Source organism: Hesperophylax consimilis, chromosome 21, assembly GCF_061612785.1.
Source record: "Hesperophylax consimilis isolate HC1 chromosome 21, BYU_Hcon_1.0, whole genome shotgun sequence".
NCBI classification, from domain to species: Eukaryota; Metazoa; Arthropoda; class Insecta; order Trichoptera; family Limnephilidae; genus Hesperophylax; species Hesperophylax consimilis.
The window spans coordinates 28,836,447-28,857,481 of NC_142856.1; the positions used below are offsets into that span (position 1 = coordinate 28,836,447).

At 33.0% G+C, this 21,035-nt stretch overlaps 1 protein-coding gene and 1 non-coding gene across 2 annotated transcripts in view; one reads left to right on the top strand and one right to left on the bottom strand.

The window, feature by feature from the left end:
• The window catches only part of LOC149413825 (neuropeptides capa receptor-like), a 335,462-nt gene that overhangs the window by 245,690 nt on the left and 68,737 nt on the right, over positions 1–21,035 (bottom strand). The window lies entirely within an intron of this gene.
• LOC149413828 (U5 spliceosomal RNA) lies at positions 18,402–18,516 on the top strand. The gene has a single exon (XR_016304233.1). It is a non-coding gene; the product is annotated as a U5 spliceosomal RNA (small nuclear RNA).

Below are 21,035 nucleotides of genomic sequence, written 5' to 3' on the forward strand. Positions count from 1 at the left end.
GTTTTTCTGTTTATATGTATTTGGTGGCTGGTTTATAAGTTGTCTTCTCCTGCAGAGTGAATTCATTGATCAATCCATTTTTTTCATAGGGAATTAAAATATTCCCTGATGGTCTGTGCTATTTACAAGCCAGATTATTACCATATACTTTAAGAACCTACATTATTTTCAGATGAATTAATTTATTTTGGAACAAAAGGAAGTACAAATTAATTAATTAAATAATATTTACCTCTGCACAATTGTGCAAAAAATGATTTTTTTTACAATAACATAAATATATTTGATTAATGAGGTTTATCTGGATCTTGGCAACAGATGCGTTTGTCCACCAACAGCCTGGAAGGCTGACCTAATAACCTCTCCAGCAGTGGGTGTTGCACCGCAGTGGGATGGATGTATTCATACATCCGTCACTCCTGGACACAATGACCCACAAATTCTAACCCAAACCTCATACCTTTTTCCTTCAGAGATATTCCTCTCCTTCCTTTCCATAAAAAACCCTCCACACAGCATACTCAAAGACGAAATAGGCCCCGAGTGAAATTGTTTTCCTCAGGATCTCCTGTGTGGAGCTAGTGTAAAAAAAATAAATCACGCCCACATTAAAAGTAAATCAATGATATGACATGATTGAAAAAAAAGATCAAATATTATCTACATACGTTCAATATATTAACTAATTCCGTTGTTCCCATTGATTTAGATTTCTTGTTAAGAAGACAAAATAAAAGTCCTTCATAAGGTAAGAAGAGTTTGCAATGTTTGCAATGTAAGTAGATGCCAAGAAGCATTGACCTGCTCCAGGCAATGAAAATAGCACATTTCCGTGTTTTTCTCACTAATATTGCCAGGGAATAGATCCGGATGACAAGCGTTCGACCGCAAACAAATTGTGCCTAAAGGATTTTTCTTTCCTGGCCTTAATGTTAATACCGGTGTCAATGAACAGATAATCCCTAGAACCGATCCCTAATTCTGTTTAGAAACCAAGTGAACAAATGCATAAGGATCGTGGGTTCAATCCTCTGTTCGGTAAGTCCTCCATGACTGCGCAAGCAACTTTTTCCTCTTAGAATTATGAAAGTTGAAGTAATTCAAATAATATTGTCATTTTCTTAGGTTAAAAATTTTGTAAACGTGATCGCCTCGGTGGTCGAGAAGTAAGATTCTCGACTACGAATCCGAAGATTACGGGTTAAAATCCTCGGGTGAGCAAGTAAAATTAATATAATTAATTTGGGTTATTTTGACCACCATTCAGAATTAAAGTTGCGTGAAATGGCTTTAGTGTAGTGTTGGTGAACAGATCTTAATAACCAGTTACTTTCCCACCTTCCTGTTCCCCATCTCCTTTCCCTCTTCACTAACTCGCGTCACAACATACCCCGATTGTGGATGCCACAGACTCTCTAGCTCCGGGCGGTTTAGAGCAGTTTGTTTCACATAAAAAAACTATTTATTTTTCGGAATAACTTTATTGAGTAAAACCTCAAATTGTAATATTTAATTATTGAAGACAATATTAGCGATTTCTAAACGAAAATCTGAAACAGAAAAATAAGAAAAGGATAAAATAAAACTAGCACCTAGTTTGTCCTAGATGTGACCGTATCCTTTTCTTATTTTTCTGTTTCAGATTTTCGTTTAGAAATCGCTAATATTGTCTTCAATAATTAAAAAAAAACTATTTTAAAAAGGTAAAAAATCGATTTTTACTGGAATTAAGGTCAAATTGACTACTTTTGGTACACTAGAAACACCCACAACACAATTCTCTCGGTTTTTCTTTTCAGTGTTTTTTTTGCCAATTGCATTTGCCTTTTCTAATCTAGCCGAAAAACATCTCAATTTTGGACAGTAAAAATTGGGTCAAAAGAATGCTGATGTTATTCCCGGGAGTATTTTAACAGGCCTCTCTGAAACACTAAAATTAGAGAACTGTTTCGATTGGGTTAAAGATAATTATATTATGGAAGGTAGATTAAAGTGGTGCTAGTTTTAGACGAAATCAAGTTTTAGACCAACTTTTGTTGACAACATTATAACTCAAGTCAAAAGTGATATAAAGTCATTCAAAGCTTTGAAAAAAGAACTAGCCTATAAAACTAACCTACGTTACCTATAAGCTGGTTTTGTTTAAGCACTTTTCATGACTTAATATCACTTTATAAAGATGTGTCGATTTGTCATTTTGATGAGTTATCCGGTAGCCAAAAAACAACTACAACACCTAACAAACAAACACACCACACTTTTTTATTACAGTAGCTCCAAACGAAAGAACATGAACAAAAAAAAATTCCCTCGTGTCTTATGACATCCTTGGGTATGCTGTAAAGAGGATATTTTCAAGGAAGACAAGGAGAGGAAGTTAAGGGAAGGAAATATGTATGAGGGGTCTGTAGGAATCTTGGAGGTGAGTGCATCTTAGAGTGACAGACGTATGAATCCTTCCCTCCCACTGCGGTCAAAGGCGATGGGTCATCAATCAGTCTTTGCCGAACCGGCCCGCCACGCAGTAGGTGGGCAAACACTTCCGCCGCAAAGTCCTAGAAGAACCTCACCCCATTGACTCGTGCACCCCTGCAAAGTCAACAAACTTAGCAAACCACTTGGGCGACCATGGCGAAATGGTTTCCGGGGCGGCGGTAACGGTACCCGCCACCCTGATTAAAAAAAAAACACCATTAATCATACAAATAATGTTAATAAACTTAATATATACAAATATATATAGTTTTCTCGTGTATGTTGAGTAACATTAAAAATAAATTTGTTATAAACTATTGTTTTTTGGGTATTATGCCGTATTGCTTTACCTCCTTCTATAGTCAACGTTTTAAACAGCATTACAGTGTATGAAATTGTTGGCTAAAGAAGAGGGGTAGCGCAACACGGCATAATACCCCAAAAATACATCATTATAATACTTTTAGCCATGAAAATCTAAAATCGTGTCTTGTAATAAACGGATTATTTATAAACAAGGGTTGTTGTGTAATTATTATTAGGTGACAGCTATTTCGCTTTAAGAAGGCATGAAATTTAAAAAAAAACATGTTTTGTCTTTCTGCTGGTGATGTTATACATGAAACTGAACCAGATACAGACAAATAAAAGGGTAATGGTCTCAACTGGGAATCAAACCCAGAACTTTGTCTTACCGGGACACCGTCTCTAACCACTCGGCCATCGGGACCTCATTATTTTTGTTTATCTCACATTTAAAAATCAGAATTGAATCTAATTTTTAACGAGTAATTTTTGCCATACGTAGTAATGCAAAATCATGTGTTTTTGGTTCGAAAATTTGGTCGCCTAGAAATGTTTCAGATGCTTTAATTAAATATTGCGAGTAGAATACATCTTGGCCTTTGAAATAATCGAGTATTTTTTAGATAAATCTTTTTATAAGCCCAGAAAAAATAATGTATAAGTCCTATGAAAACTGCTTTAAAGTTTAAAATCTCCTACTCACGAACCCATTTTCGGTTATGATTTTACTGTGTAATGTGGCAAATTAGGTTATTTATAAAATGATTGAAATAAAATAAAATATTTATGCCTGAACATCCATAAAATAAAATAAAAGGCAATTTTGGCCATGTTTTTTTCTTGCATAAATCAAAACAGGCGGATGGTGTTAAGCGGGAATTTAAACCTTATTGCCACCTACGTAAGGGTTTTTATTGATAGCAGCTCAATTTAAAATTTTAAGCGACGTAGTGCATCGCCTTAAGACAGAGATACTGGGCTTGTTACCTTTTTTTCTGTGTCTTGTTCTGTTTTATGTTTATTTAGATTTACTAGTATTATCTTCTTCTTGAAAGATATATTATATTGATGGATATAACCTTTTATATATATTTAATCCAATAAAATTGGATATTGTTTTTTTTTTATTAATATTTCAAACCACAAAATGACTGATTTCTAACAAAATATAATACCCTTTGTCTAAAATATCAAAATTATATCTGTGGCGTCAGTTTTGGTATAAATCATATCTATTTTTAAAGGCTTTTGGTAAGATCATAAAACTACTGCGAGTTAGTCGAGTACCTAATGTGTTTTTAAACGTCTAGAATTTCGCTGCAGATGAGTTAGTTCAGGCTGTAGATGTCATTTAGAGTTCCTTGTCTTGAGACCTTTCGAAATGTGAGTCTATAAGCTGTAGCATCTTCAGCTTATCCTTAAAGCCAGCACTGTCAGTTACATACTAGCGTGAATTAGACGATAAACACAAGGATTTGAGCCACGCAAGAAGAACAGATGGAGAAAACGTTTTTATTTTATTTTATTATCTACACATCTGCTTCTGCAACAGAATAGTCAATTCATAGAATAATTGCGATAGGTACCAATATCGACTCATAGTCTCAAAATAGATAAATTAAATTCGATTTAATTCGATTTAACACGATAAATTAGATTTCAGAATTTCGATTATTAAAAAGGTTTGTCGATTTCACCCTAAGTATTAGACGATGTGTAGGTGCCTCCATGGTTGAATATTAATTTAATTAGTTTGTAATCATTGAAGATAATATTAACGATTCTCAAACAAAAGACTTAATTAAAGTTAGTAATTTAGATAGTTTCTTGAATAAATACATCAATATTTTTTTAATGTGCGACATCGTTTGACTATTCTACAAGTCCAGAATGAATATTTTTATAGTGGAATAACCCAATGAGTAAAAACTGAAACATAAATATTGAAAGACGCGAAGCAGAAAAGACAGAAAAAATAAGGACGTTTTCCTTTGTATTGTCTTCAAAGATTATAAGTTTCCATTTGAGATATTACTCATTACGTTAATCCACTTTCAATATAAATATTTTTTCTTGTTTCAAAGTGGTAGATACTTTCTGCGTAACCCTGCGGACAGATCACCATTCGGTTTGAAACTTTTGTAATGGCTTTAGATGTTTTTGGAGACCACATCTGAATAGCTAGGTATTTTCTATATTTCTCTCCCCCATCTCCTTCTCCTCCCCAATTGGGAATGCCATAGTATCACTGGTTCCAGACTCCTTCCCTTCCTCACTACCTTCATCCTCTCAGCGTACACTCCTTAAATTGGGACTACCACATTCTCTCTCATGGCACGATCAACGAAACCAAATACTTGAGTGGGAAAGAGTCAGAATAATAGCAGAGTATGTATGAGATGATGTATGAATGTGAATGAGGCAAGGAGTGTGTGCCAAGATGGAGTTATTTGGTGGTCTGTCTTCTCTGCCTACCCCTGTGGTGAAACGGCGTTAGGGTCAGGTAGTGTAAAGAGGGTCAGTTGCGGACGAGCGGCGTGGATTTAATTTGTAATACAAATCTACAGTTTTATTCCGATGTTGATGAAATTTTGCACACTTGCTCTTCAAGGCATGAGGACGGTAAGTGAAAAAATCTTCGCCTCAAAGCAGAATTTTGACACTTCTCGATGGAATTTTGCACCTTTGACGTCCAAAGTGAGAGAAAAATTACTGTATACATTTCATTTCAAAAAACACCTCATCAGTTAATCCCGGCAAAGCCGGGGATTTCAGCTTATAGTTTATAAATTATTGGTAACAATAATTTTGTAAATTTTTCTTGATATTATTATTACTCCACTGTTTGTAAAAGACCTCTGGGTATGAAATAAAATTAATATGTTTTTTAAAGTAAGACGAAAACTACAAAAAGAAGACAAAACGATTTTGTACAAGCATTCTTTTAAATTAAAGCTTCTACACCAGCCATTTTTCATTTTATTCAAGACTTTTTGCATCTCCAACGGAGCTCGTATTTCGAGCAGACGAATCGCAAAAACTCTAAAAAATTCCCCTGAAATTAGGCTCCACTTTGCACATGCAAATTGCTGACCAATTTGTAAAGCCGATATCTTAATGTCATTTCTTCAAAGGTTAAAGGTCTCGCTATTTGGCTGGGAATAATTTGGAGAGTCCCGAGTCAACTCTAAAAGCATGCGAAAAGAAATCATTTTAAGTCTTTGAAACGATAAAATAAAAATCTTAAAGGATGTGTTACATACTCGTACAGTATATCAAATGTTTGCTTCACGATGAAGGTATGAGCACAACACAAGTTTTCAACAACTTTCAAACCAAACACTTAGTAGTAATTTACAATTTGGGATGCGGATTTGGGTAACCAACATCTCCCAAGCAGTTCGCTACGTTTGTTAATTTAGCAGGGGCGCCAGGGTTCATCGGGTGAGGTGTGTTCAGGATGCGCCTCCCAATCAGCTGCCTGGCGTGCCAGATTGGGAGAGGATCTTTAAGGGGGAGACATTTTTACCTATGCAACTGGTCTCTGGACCAACCGCCTAGCGCCGTAGTGGAAGGGATTTATTCGTTCGTCCTTCGATCCCTCGACTTCCTCTCCTTCCTTCCCTTAGAAAGACCCTCCACATAGCATCCCCAAAGACGACAGAGGCCTTGAGGGAAAATATAATATATGATAGTTTTTCTCATGGCCTCCTGTGTATTTTCATTCATAATTATTGATTACAAAAACGATCTAAAACGGTCCCAACTGGCTTCATCGGCATTATGTTATAGAAAACACCAATTTCAACAACAACAATATATATTAAGTATACCTGCTCATGTAACATACAAATTTCTGTTTTCTGTGGCGATGTGAGTTGGTTATCCTAGTGTGAATTATTCCTGCGTGATTATTTTTACATTCAACTTAGTAAATTTCTAATCTTATTTATAATTTTTTAACAAAAAATATAATTATATAACAAGAAAATACAAAATTTGTTTTTGAAAGGCAATGACCATAAGGCAAATATTTTATAAATATATCACAAATACTACAATTATAATATCCCGTGATTTTTCCCGGGTCTGCCCTTGTAAGAAAATAATAACAACAAACCAAATTTTTAAGACAAGATTATTTTTTTGCGCAGAAATTAAAAAGATGAACAAGAGATAGAAGTGAGTGCAAAATGACAAATATTTGTCCATTACGGTATTTGGACCGTCATAATTATTTATTGGGCCATAATTTTAAAATACTTCATATTATGTGATTATATGTCAATGCACTACCACCGAACATGTGGTCAACGAATGCCCGCTCAATTCATTCCCCGGTGGAATTAATGAGGTTTACATGGCGACGCCTGAGGCCCTAGAATGGCTCGCAGACCTAGATGTCCCCCTCTGACCCCCCACCATACGAAATAAGAATGGCCAAATATGCGAAACATAATCACATGGACCATGAAATATTTCAAAAATATTTGGTTAGTCTCAGAAGTAAATCACATGAGTGGCGTTGACAGAAAAATGAAAAAAAAATTTGTACTCTCTACATTTCTTTAACCAAGGATTTGTACTGATCCGTTCGTGCTGATCCTAGTTGGTGAAAGTTTTAGAAAATAATCTCACTCCTTGAAAGTGAAAGCAACGTTTAAGAAAGTGACAGGCTTTTAGCCTTACGTGTTGTAAAGTTAACTAGAAAGTGTTGAATCGTCATATTATTATTAATAATTGAGGAAGGAACTGAACTGTCCAAATGGCGGATGTTTTAGAGCAGGGGTAAGGAACCTGCGGCAAGCAAGGTTTTTTGGTGTCCCCGCGAGCCCTTTCTACAAAAAACCACAAAAAAGTAAAAATTACTTTCAGAATCATTAATTTTTTCTTTCAAGACGTTTCAGATACATTTTAATACTTTATTACAAAACTCAGAAAAAGGTATAACACAGCTGCCATGTACCTACGCAAGCACATACGTTACTTGAATGCAGTTTACACACAAATAAGAAAGGCAATCAAATTTCAATTTTTAATTTTATTAAAATTTCTTATTATTTTTCTAATAACATATTAACGGTCTTAGTAAAAAAAAGTGGTGAAAATTTTATTCAATTAATAAACAACCAGGTATGGGGAAACTGACATAAAAAGTTCATGGAAAGGGCTTCAGTCAAATGGGTTAGTTTATCTGTTGTAAAACTAGAAATTAATTATTTTTAATGTTCTATATATTTCTTCATTTTGAAGATGTTAAAAAACTAATACTGTTTTAGAAACTAGATAAATGGCAATACATTAATAATTAAGAATTTAAGAAAATTCGTTCAAAAAATATTCATTCAAGCAGGTGGTACCAATTATCAAGTTATTAAAAATATTAATATTTACTTTCTGAAATAAGATTATCCTTTATTCCCAGCCTTTCACATTTGAAGACATCTCATATATTTATTTTCCACGTCCGCGTATCTAAGGTATTATTTATCTACGTCACTCCATCTCTTTGTTATTTCCTATTTTCAGAATAGAAAAGTGCTTACGCTGGTGAACGGAAATCCCTTCGCGTTTCTGCACTCGGTAAAAATAAAGAAATACATCGTCAGAAGGCAGCGGAAGACTTTTAATTTACGTATTATTTAATTTGTACAAAAAACGAGACATTTTTAATTAGTTACCTCTTTTTACGAGTGGAAGAAGTTAGATTGCCAAACGCATTTCTGTTATAATTTCTGTCCCTTGATTCACAAGTCTCTTAGCTTCATTCACATTTATACATCGTCTCATATGAGTCTGTTGTCCTGACTCCTGAGTCTTTTTGATTCATATGATAAGTATATTTCGTCAGGCGTTTCCGAATACTTTTAGCTTTCGTTTTGAAGTAAAATGAGTATTTTACACTCGTTTATCAGCCAGACGTGATTAAATCATAAAAGCGTCCCTTTCTTAATCTTTTTCATTACGCTTAGATCATAATTGCATTATTTTAGAATATCCACATTTGTAGCACGGCCATAAGTAAATTATTTTTCACACACACGCCTTAGGGATCTTGACTAATTGTGCCATATCTACCTGAGGCCACCCCAACATCATCGATCATTTTTTTTTAAATTATGTAGTGGTACGTCACTAGTCGAGTCGGACGGTGTCAAATACTACTTAGTACACAGCGCCAAGCACTAAGGTACCTAGGCCGTCATAGAAAATACTGGAAATTTCCGCCGTTGCTCAGCGTTACGGGTGGCAATGTTTGTTGCCATAGCAACTAGAATGTTCTTAGGTGCAACTTTACCCGTATTGGCACCTTAGATAAGCGACAGCGGAAAGGTACTCAGTCAATCTACTACGCGCAACGTTTTAACGCGCTAATTAAAATAATTTACTCTTTTCGCGCCGCGATTACTTAAATAATCCTTGCTGTAATAACTCTTTTATAAAATATAACATGGTTCACTTTCAACACCGAACACATCTTCAACCTTCGCAACAATTACTAAAATAACTTACCATCACAAAACATTTTCCACTGGGTAGTAAGCGAAAATTGAACGGTATACACGTTTGACGTTTATCGAATACAGAAAACAATTTTTTTTCTGTTCGAAGCTCACTGCCTATATTTGAATAGTCAGGTATCGCAACTTTCTTTACACTTCCTGCTTCACTTACACATATTTTCACCAAATTTCCCACTACATGGAGCCTCATAGTTGCCAGTACTCTGGAATGTTGTAAAGCAATGGCATTAAAAACAATTTTTTATGGTTCTTCGGTAAAAACTTATTTTATCTTTATTATACTATACAATTTTTTCATAGTTATATATCTGTGCACATAAATAAAAAAAAATGCGTGAAAAACACAATTGAATGCCGGAACGTTCAGAGAAAATTGCGAAAATTGATTGAAATTGAATAAAATAAAAACAATATCGTTTTTATGAGAATCATTCTGTCAGTGAAAACCACTATATTATTATTATGGTTAATGTATTGTGATCCCGGATTCATTACGTAGCGTAGAAGGGGATTCAAATAACATTAAAATAAATATCATCGATTCTTTTATGATAAAGATGAATTTTATATATATTTTAATGTGAGTAATATAATCATGATGTCATACAATTTCGTTTATTATTATTCAATATTTTCGTGGAGATTATTTCAGATAAGAATACCACAGACAACTGGACATTTTTGTTGTGGTTAGAAGGTTTTCACATCAAGAACAACAGAAAAGTATGAATTAGAAGTTGTATGAATGTGAATAAAGCAAGGAGTATGTGTCAAGACAGACTTGTGTGATCTTTACTCTGTCTACCCATTTAGTGAAACAGGCGTGATGGTCAGTTGAGTATGTAAGATTTTTAAATGAGGGCGTTTTTTATGTAATAACACTATTAAATAAAAGTATAAGAAATACCTCAAAAGAACTATATAAAGAAACAGTTTTTATTATTTTTTATGTAAATACCGCACAAGAGTCCCAACTGCTCCCAACCGTCTGGAGTCAGTGAGATTATGGCATCACCAATTAGGGTGTTTTATGAGGCTGAAGGTAGTGGGGAGGAGAAGGAGTTGGAAAGAGGAAGATGGGGAAGTACCTGGCTATTCAGATATGGTCACCAAACACGGCTAAATCCATTTCGAGCAATGCTTCAATTCTGAATGGTGATCTTACAACAGGGCGATACTGAGGATACTGGAACGTGCAGCAATATTATTTTTAATTAATGAATTGTGAAAAAACAAAAATTTATAAATTAAGATTTACTTGCGCACGCCGGTATTTGAACCCGCGATAGTCGAGCTTCTTACCCCTCGACCACAGAGACCGTCAATAACATTTATGTGAGTAATTAAAAAAAAAATTTACAAGCATGTGGGTACTTATTACAAAATTTCGACAACACTAACCACAAACCAGGTCTCCGTCTCATTCGCCTCCCCAATTCCATCAGTATCACATCATACCGCATTTGCTGATTACACAGCCTCATTGACACCAGATGGTCGAGAACAGTAGGAATTCGGTATTTGAAAAAGATATAGGTACCTAACTCCTTCAAAATTCTATTTTACTTCGAGTATTCCTAATTGGAACACATTCAAAAAAAAAAAAAACCTTCCCAAACTTCGTAACAAGGTTATACATTAAAAAAGTATTCTCCCATTATTCCACTTTATTTCTGAAATAAAAAAGCAGTATATACCATTACAATGTCCTTTTTATTATATCAACGATAAATCATTCATGGCTTCTTCTTGGCACGACTATTTTCATTTGCGTATTAAGTGCCAAAAATAATGAAATATACGGCTGTAAAACAAATCGTTTCCGCAATTTTATCACTTCTGAGAGGATAATTCATGAGAAATTTATTATTCAGTATCATTTAGAATCGGGTGGTCAAGCCAAAATATTTCATGACAGCAGTGGTTTGGCTTAAATCCAAAGAAAAAAATATACCAATGACGATAGGTACAATACATACAGACGCGTTGTAGAAACTTGAAGTGGCAAGCAAAAGATACGATAATTGTCGTTCGATTTTGTAGTTTTGTAGGAGCATTAAACTGTTACGCGTAACGTAAGGTCATGTGGTGCCTCTAAGAAAATTGCATAAAAATTGCCAAATGCCCTCGTGTATGATGATAAAATTTATTACTCGGAGAACACTAGTCAAAGCGAAAAAATAACATTTCAATAAAATACACGCAAATTGTATTATAAATAATTCAGTATTATTTTTATTATTTTAATTCATGAAGCTTTTAAGCGTCGTCATTAGAGAGAGCGAGATAGTTAACGTCCCGATACATAAGTATTAAAAAGGAGGAAAACCAGTAGGTCGTCTCATACAGCGTTCCGTATTCGGCTTAGTGTAAGCGAGTAAGCGTATCTTGTCATCCCAATCACACCCAACTTTACCTATTTCATTCATACACACATATTCTTTGAATGTATATTGTCAAACATGAGCAACGTACGAATCAAGAATTTACTGAAAACATTACAGCGTTTCTTACTGGTTACATTTTGTCAAAATTTTGTGATACAATAACAAGTCTATGTATAATAAAGTAATTGGTTAAGCTTTGTTGAGATGAGAAGCAGAAAATAAAGTTTTTTTGGTCTTCTTGTTTTTAAACGCAGCTAAAGCTATTCTAGCAAAGCAATGTTTTTATTTTCTATGGTGTTGATGGATAGTGTTTTTCACGTTTTTTACTCTTGAATGTTATATAAATAGGCTTTTTTACACGTATATATTAATATAGTATTTAATTCTGTAATTGGTACTGTAATTGGAGAATCAATCTGCCGAATTAAATACTATATTAATATATACATGTAATTGTAATTAAATGTTATTCGGCAGATTGATTCTCCAATTACAGTACCAATAATATTTCTAATTTTTACATTAGTAACATTTTGGAAGATAGGTACATGTGTAAAAAAGTTTAAAAAGTATTTAAAGAGTTACTTGTCATTCTCTTTGGGAACATCTAATCTGTAGTGTAGTATCTTTAAAAAGTCGTAGTAACAATAGGGCTGAAGTTCTTGGGCACATATGAGCCATTGCATTCCAAGAGAAATAAGCTATTAATATAGTTAGCAAAACGTCTAGTTTATAGGCGAAATCTGTTTGTTGCCTCAAGTTAGTTCATATATTTTAGTGCATGAACCTTGGTTAAACTACAAAATGTTTTTAAAAAAATACATTGATTTCTATACATTTTTATGAAAGAGATACAAACTTCTACAATCATCACAAGTAAATAAGTATACTGGAATCCTCTCTTCAATATAATTATGAAAACAATATACAAAAATAAAATGCTTTTGAAAATAGGAATTTTTCTTTCTCATTTGTTTTTGTACCTATTAAGTTTTCAGGTCACTTAAGTAAAGAAAAACACACTCCGAGTTTACTAACGACTAAACAATTTACATGATGAATTTGAGCTTCTAATTTCTACCCAGATAAATGAAGGCTAAGCCACCCTGCTAGTTCTGAAATAACTAATTTGCTCGGCGTAAAAAATATATATAGGTGTTTTTTTTAAGAAGCTCATTGTATTTATAAAAAAGGTTAAACTAACACAACAAAAACTACTGACAAAATCCTGTGTTTACAGGGAAGAAACCGTATCCTACCTTACAGAGATGTGCAAAATAGGTCTCCAAAACCATTTGAAATGCAAAATGGAAATGGGTCAAAACTTTTCCATTTGAAAATGCAAAATGCAAAATGGTTTTTAGAAAAGCATTTCAAATGCAAAATGCAAAATACCTATTTTCAAAATGCATTGAAAATGCAAAATAGTTTCTCAGGTCAAACAATTAAAATAATTATAGAATTTTTAAACAATTTTGTCATTTAATAATGGACATCAATGTAGAACAAACATATTACATGATGGTAAATCCAAAAACACCACGACTACAGATAATGAAACCATGTTTACTAATATTGCCAACGTAAAAACATAGAAACTGTTATCTAACATTTAATATTACAGCGTCATGGCCCCATGTTCAGTATTTTTTGTAATGGTATCACTCAATTGCCAGGGCTCCTACCAGGGAGCAACTTGACAAATGTAAATTATCTCTCATAGCGAGGTTGAGGACCGACTGATATTTGGGGCTTATGAAAAAAATATGAGTGGAGTTAGTAGGAAGAATGTTGCAAAAACGGATTTAAAGTACAAAATGCAAAATGGATTTTAGAAAAGCATTTAAAATGCAAAATGGAAAATACCCATTTTGCATTTTGCATTTCCATTTGAAATGGATTTATTTGAAATAAAGCACATCTCTGCTACCTTATCAGTAGACTGCTTTATCATATACTCAGTGAAGCATATAGGGTAAGACGGAAAGTTTTAGTCAAGTTTCAAACCAAATATTTTAAGATTTACAACATAGAGGACAACAGTAGTCACCTTATAAGCCTAATTTCTTTCCATCCGAATCTTTTTTTTTAATTTACGTACCTTTCCCTTATTATGGAAGGATTAATTGCAGTGCGCTTACCTTACCTGCTGAAATGAAGCTTATTATTATTTGTACTTTATCTACATATTGATGATAATAACTCGTTCTTTTTATACCGTATAAGAGATCCAACCGCCCGAAGCCAGTTGGCTATGAGATCCCCAATTTTGAGAATTTATGTAGTGGGAAAGGAAGGAGAAGCGATAGAATAAAGTTTGGAAGTACGTGGCTATTAATATCTGGTCACAAATCATAGCTGTTGTTTTAATTATTGTTAACTTGACTGCATGCTAACTATGAAAAATAAGTAATAATACAAATCCCATAGAACTTAATGTGAGAAGCACTTAAGCAGTCTTCAAGTTTCTGAGTCAACGGAAAGCCATTTTACATCTAGCGCAATAAAAAATTCAAAATAAAAACTTTGTTTGCTTTATGCGATGTCTTGGAATCTGTTTGCCGATCCTAAGTCTAAAAGATTTGCGAGGTCAGGTCAATCCACAGTTAGTAAATATTTGGTCGCCGGAAAAACGGTTTCATGCGGATTTGGAGTCGAGTGTCTTCGCCAGCCAAAGAGTGAAGTATTGTCCAAGGATGTTGAAAAATCCGCTTGAATTTGGAATAAATCACAAGAAATGTAGAAGAAGCGCGGATTCAATAAATAAAATATGATTTAGGTACCAACGATTTGGAAGTGAATTGAACTTCAGTGGGTAAGTGGTTTGTACAAACCTAATCCTTTTTTTACTGTCCGGAACCAGTGAGACTATCGCATCCCCATTTGATGAACGATTCAAATATTAAAAAAAGCGCGACCCAGCATCACATATCCGTAATATTTTTAAAACTTTAGCGTAATTTTATTTTTTTTTCTTGATTTTATATTCAACTTAGAATACTCACTTAGATAAAAAGCAACTGAATAAACGCAACCCGTGAAAATTAAACCTATAAATTTTGAAAAACCTCCCCTCAATAATTGTGGTACATTATGAATATGTATAGATACATTGAATGGAGTGGGGAGGGTAAAGAGATGAGGAAATGAAGATTAAGTAATACTTATTATTCAGATCTGCTCATCAAATATGTAGGTACATATGACGTCATATCAAGCAATATTTTTTAAGTTTTTTTATAAGCTTCCCAACAAAAATAAATTTGTTACATCTTAAATAAAATAATTGTTTTATCCACCCAGTAAACTACTACACAAGAATGGGTTTCTTTATAATTACATATTTATGTATAGATATATACGAGTATAATACTTTCTTTTGTTGGGGCTTTTCCTTGACACAGTTATTATTGTCTCGTCATATACAATATACACAGCGCCCTTGAAGTGATTTCTCACGAAAACGGCGCTATATAAATTAGCCAAATATTATAGTTTATTTATTTATTCAAAAAAAAGTTTTTAACATAAAAAAACATACTCTGCACATCTCACTAGGAAATTCCTGTATCAAGATGCTATAGTATGCTTTATATCCTGATGAATAAACTTTTGGTTTTGAAACATGTTGATAATTTTTATTAAAAAAATAGTGGTTTACACAAGGTTGCTTTTTTTCGTTAAATCGATAATGACACCACAAAGTATTTAGCAATAATTATTGAGAAAGAAATATATTTAATAAAAGTAGAAGAGGGGGAGGAGGCATTATCGGGTATCTAAGGTAGAAGTCCCACAACGTTTTAATAGAAACAAAATAATATTAAGGTTTCGAGTTTTAAAAAGAGCATAAATTTGTGTGCAAATAGAAAAAATATTTTTGAAAAAAATTTAATTTTTATCTATTTTCAACTAGGAAGAATTCCCGTTATAAGACAGGCAAATTTTTAATAAATTGACATACCTACATATTTTGTACACCTAAAAAAAGAAAAGAAAGAAAAAAAGAAAAGAAACAAATGAAAGAAAAGAAAGAAAAAAAAAGAAATAAAAGAAAGAAAAGAAAGAAAAGAAAGAAAATAAAGAAAATAAAGAAAAGAAAGAAAAGAAAGAAAAGAAAGAAAAGAAAGAAAAGAAAGAAAAGAAAGAAAAGAAAGAAAAGAAAGAAATGAAAGAAAATAAAGAAAAGAAAGAAAAGAAAGAAAAGAAAGAAAAGAAAGAAAAGAAAGAAAAGAAAGAAAAGAAATAAAAGAAAGAAAAGAAAGAAAAGAAAGAAAAGAAAGAAAAGAAAGAAAAGAAAGAAAAGAAAGAAAAGAAAGAAAAGAAAGAAAATAAAGAAAAGAAAGAAAAGAAAGAAAAGAAAGAAAAGAAAGAAAAGAAAGAAAAGAAAGAAAAGAAAGAAAAGAAAATAAAGAAAAGAAAGAAAAGAAAGAAAGGGAAGAAAAGAAAAATAAGAAAATAAAGAAAAATAAAGAAAAGAAAGGAATAAAATAATTAAAACAGTTTAAAACATAAAGAATTGATGTTTGATTATCAAACTTAATCATAATAAGAAATACATGTACTTAATAATAAAGGGTTAAAACATAAAGATTGTTTGTTTTTTGTTTATGTTTTTCTTTTTGCTTTTGTTTTTGTTCGGTTTTGTTTATGTTTTTATTTTTTGAAAAGAAAGAGATCATTCTCGTTTCTTCAACAATGAGGTAGTGCCCGGTGGGTGGTATTTAGCCACTTTTTGATCGCATGAGTGAGATATCACCCTTCAGAATCGAAAGGTTGTCTGTTAGCTTGTCACAGTTGCCACTCCGCCACAAAGGTCGAGCAGTGCCGAATTGACAAGGTGCCAAGGCGCTGATAACACTTAACAGTCCAAACACATCGCTTTTGAGATTATTTTTCACAAAAAACGGCACTGTACAAAAACACAAATCATCCGAATATTATTGATGACAGTGATAATCTACCTAGGCGTCTACTGCTTTTGACAAGGGACGTCAAAATTTTACTCGCGTTTGGCTGAGGGCCGGTCCTGCATTAGTGCAGATATGTAAATTGTGTGTTTGCATGTATGTAATAGTGATACCATGTTAAGAATCAAATCTCTAAGGGGCGGTATTTCAGTTTTATAATTATTTTAATTCATGTGGTTTTCAGAGTTTGGTTTTGGCGTAGTCGTCAAATACCTGATACCAAGAACTATTAAGCTTAGCCCCGTCGCCGGCGGCCGGCTACTCGCCCTATTAATATTCATGGGGTTCTTGTGAATTTAAGTTTCCTCCGTCATTAAGCGTGCTCGATGCGTTTTGGGACTTTCACGAAGGCTAAGCAATCTTAAGCCATTTAAGCCAATTCTAAAATAATTATCAGATTCCCCTTCAACCAATCACCCTTTTCATAATCTAACAAAGCTTCCTTCTACCTTCCTCATTGGACCGTAACGGAGATACGGTTGACTAACACGTTTTTATTCTTCTCCGGTCTGCCTTTTCTTTAATGACTGATGAAATATTACGGAAGCGTGAAATTAAAGGTGAGGTTACCCAACCAGATCACTGCATACGCAATATTATAACTTTGGTTCCACTTAAGGTATTTGATAATGTGGAGCTCAGCGGGTGCTTCAGGCACGCTAAGGCCCCCGGTGTACAGTATTTAAAATACATTATATTTTACCTGACTTTCTGTTGAGTAACAGATTTTACTTTATTTATGATTACTCAATATTTTTAATTACACGTAATAATAATCTTGGACAAATAATAGATGGTATATCATTCCCTTGGAATAACGAGGTTCTTTGTGAAATTGGAATGAAACTGAGATATTTGAGTACGATGTTTGAATTCAGAATAAATTACTCACAATTGGAATTTAAGATAAAGTTAATATTATTAATTTTCTAGTACCATTAACGCATTTTGGCTTTTATAAAGTATAACTTGCAAAAAGCAGATGTTGCTTTGTTGCTTTGAAAATCAGCTAAATTCAGAGCAACGGGGTTCTATCTAATTACTTAATTTAGTTTTTTTTTGCTTAATTCCAAGTTCGTTTGTTCAAAATCTTAAAACTTCGAAAGTTTGTCACCGATTGCTTTGAAATTTTGACACAATACGCGAGTGTATTATATTAAAATAGTGTCATCTGTTGGACTTAAAAGCAACACGCGCTGTTGTTTCTCAATCCGCACAGACAGAATAAGCTACAGCAACCCGTGGCAGGGTACTGCTAGTTTACAAACAAAAAGATAATTCAATTACAATACAATCTGCATTTTCTTTTTTTGCATAAATTAAATGTTATTTTTCATTTATTTTCCCAGTTTCACGCAAATCGGCTGATGGAAACATTTTCCCGAGCTAAAGAACTCAAAAAAAATCAAATGGAACAAAGTTACTCCAAAAATATTTCGTCAAGCAGACAAAACTAAGTTAACCGTATTTTTTTTGCAAATGGAACCTTATTATTCTAACAATAAAAACAAAAGTTTAGAAAATAGAACTAAGTTGTGGCACAAACTGTGAACTTACACTAAGTTGTACAGATTTTAGAAAAATATTCTGAGAAATAATCTTGTTGTCCCAAGGGTAAGATATAATGAAAATTAAGGTTATATGTGCATAATATATATGTAATAAATGTTAAATATATTTAGAATAATAATTTATTCAATCGCATTAGGCAAGTATTGTTCCCTAATATGAACAATAATTTACTTTGGTTTTCCTTCAACTACGAATAAATCATTCGCCTTTTACTAAATTTCCGTGGAGGGGAGCACTCAAATGAGTCTATAAACCAAAATATCGTATTAAACGTAGTGAAATTCCCCTAATATAAAGAAAATCCTACTTTCTCGGCATAACGCGTTAAATTTTAACGTCGCGATCTTGAATATTAAATTTAGAACTAAATAATTGGTCAATTTACGCAGGAGACGTGAAGATTTATTTTTGAAGACACTTTTATGTGGGGAGATTATGGGAAAGTTAGCAAAAAATATTTCGTGGAAAAGTTACAATAAACAAAAACGTTATTAGAATTTCCGGTCTATTTTCGGCCTCGTCTCGTTAGGGAGAGATTGCTAAGTGGTTGTGTTTTTTGTACGTTGACTGTAACATTTGAAATTTCCCGATAAGGAACAAAGACGGAAAAAGGCCATCTATAGAAAGCTTCCTAACAAAACAAAATGTCAAATTACTAAAACGATGCCAAAATTTTCATATTTAAAGACATCGATCGGATGGAAAATATTTATTTATTTATTATTTATTAACGCCCTATCGGGCTTTTACATAGTAAGTTGACAGTTTATGTATTTAAGTGTAACATGTACATGGATAAAATAGCTAAATATAATTTACTCATAAGGTATTTAGAAAATAATATGGTTTAGTAAATCAAAGTATGAAAACAAGATCTTTTTTAAAGCTAATAAATATTACAAGTTAATAACTAGCAAAAAGGTCTAAAATTAGTTGCCTTTTGAAACTCTCAAAGTTATTAACACCAAATATGTCGATAAGTTTACAATATTTGTTTGCAAGGTGATGAATTCTTGGAATTGGTGAGTACAAAGAGTAGTTAGTATTGAGGTTATTGTTACATTTAAAAGTGTCTATGCTTCGAGTTTGTCTGGCAGGTACATTCATATAAATTAATTCCAATAATTCAGGGCTGTCAATGAGATATTTGATAATTTTGAATAAAAATAATATATCAGTTAGAACTCTTCTATCCGATAGTTTGAGAAGTCTGGTTTCGGTACGTAAGTTATTATAATTTATAAATTCGATGGGAATATTCATTTTAAAATTGATGTACCGAAGAAATTTATTTTGTACCTTTTCTAAGGCTTGAGAATGGACTTTGTAGAACGGTGACCATACTGTTGAATTATATTCTATTTTACTTCGTACTAATGAGCAATATAAATGTTTTAAAGTTAACACATTTTTAAACTTTGCCCCCATTCTCAAAATAAAACCGAGCATTCTCATTGCATCGCTAGTAGTTTCATCGATGTGTAAGTTAAACTGTAGACTTTCGTGGAATAAGATACCGAGATCTAGAATCTGTGAAACTCGAAGAAGATTAGCGCCATTAATGAAATAAGAAAAATGAAGAGGATTTTTACCTTTGTAAAAACTAATAATCTGGCATTTACTAATATTTAGTTACAAATCATTTTCTGAACACCAAGCAAATAGTTTATTCAGATTCGACTGCAAAATAGCGCGATCATTATCATCTTTAATTATTCTGTAGATCTTCAAATCATCGGCAAATAACAGAACTTTGACTTTGCTAAAAATATTTACTATGTCATTGATGAACAAACAAAATAATATTGGGCCCAGATGAGATCCCTGCGGTACTCCACTTGATGCCGCAAATTTGTAAGAAGTGAATGAATCAACCTTTACCGCTAAGTACCTTCCCAACAGATAACTCTTAAACCATTCAAACATGCTCCCTCTCACTCCCAACAATTTTAATTTACGTATTAAGATTCTGTGGTTTACTTTATCAAATGCTTTACTGAAGTCAGTATATATGGAGTCAGTTTGATATGATGTGATAAAGCCATTAACGATATCATTAGTGTATAATATTAAATTGGAAAGCGTTGATCTTCCTTGAATAAATCCATGTTGAATTGGTGAGATTACTCGTTTAAATTGAGATATCAACTTGTCTAGTACTAGGCTTTCGAAAAGTTTGGGTAAAGAAGACATTATGCATATTGGCCTATAATTTGTTACTTCGCTCTTATTTCCTTTTTTGAAAATAGGCGTCAAATGACTAAACTTCCAAAGGTCAGGAAACACACCCGATGAGAGTGACTTCATAAATAACTTATGTATGGGATGTGACAATGAATGCATACAATTAACTAGGAATCTAGGTGGAACTTTATCGGGTCCTGAGGATTTGCGGGAATCGAGACTCTTCAGCTTAGACATAACGTCCTCTATAGTTACTGTACAGTCAGATATATCAAGGTTTTCAACCAAATTAGAACAAGAGTACTTACTGTCTACACTATTACTAACATATACACCTCCAAAAAACTCAGCAAACAGATTAACAGTTTCCTGTAGATTTTGTGATTGTTTACAATCGAATGACATAGTACTAGGTATATGAGTTCCATTTTCTTTTTGGGATTTAACATATTTCCAAAAGAAATTTGAGTCCCCTATGAGAGAGCCTTCGACAACACACATGTAACTGTTATAACATTTAGTAGAGAGCTTATTACATTCTGTCCTCATTTTTTGAAAGGCAATATAATCGATAGCCAGGCGACTTTGTTTGAACCTCTTGTGCGATATTTTTTTGA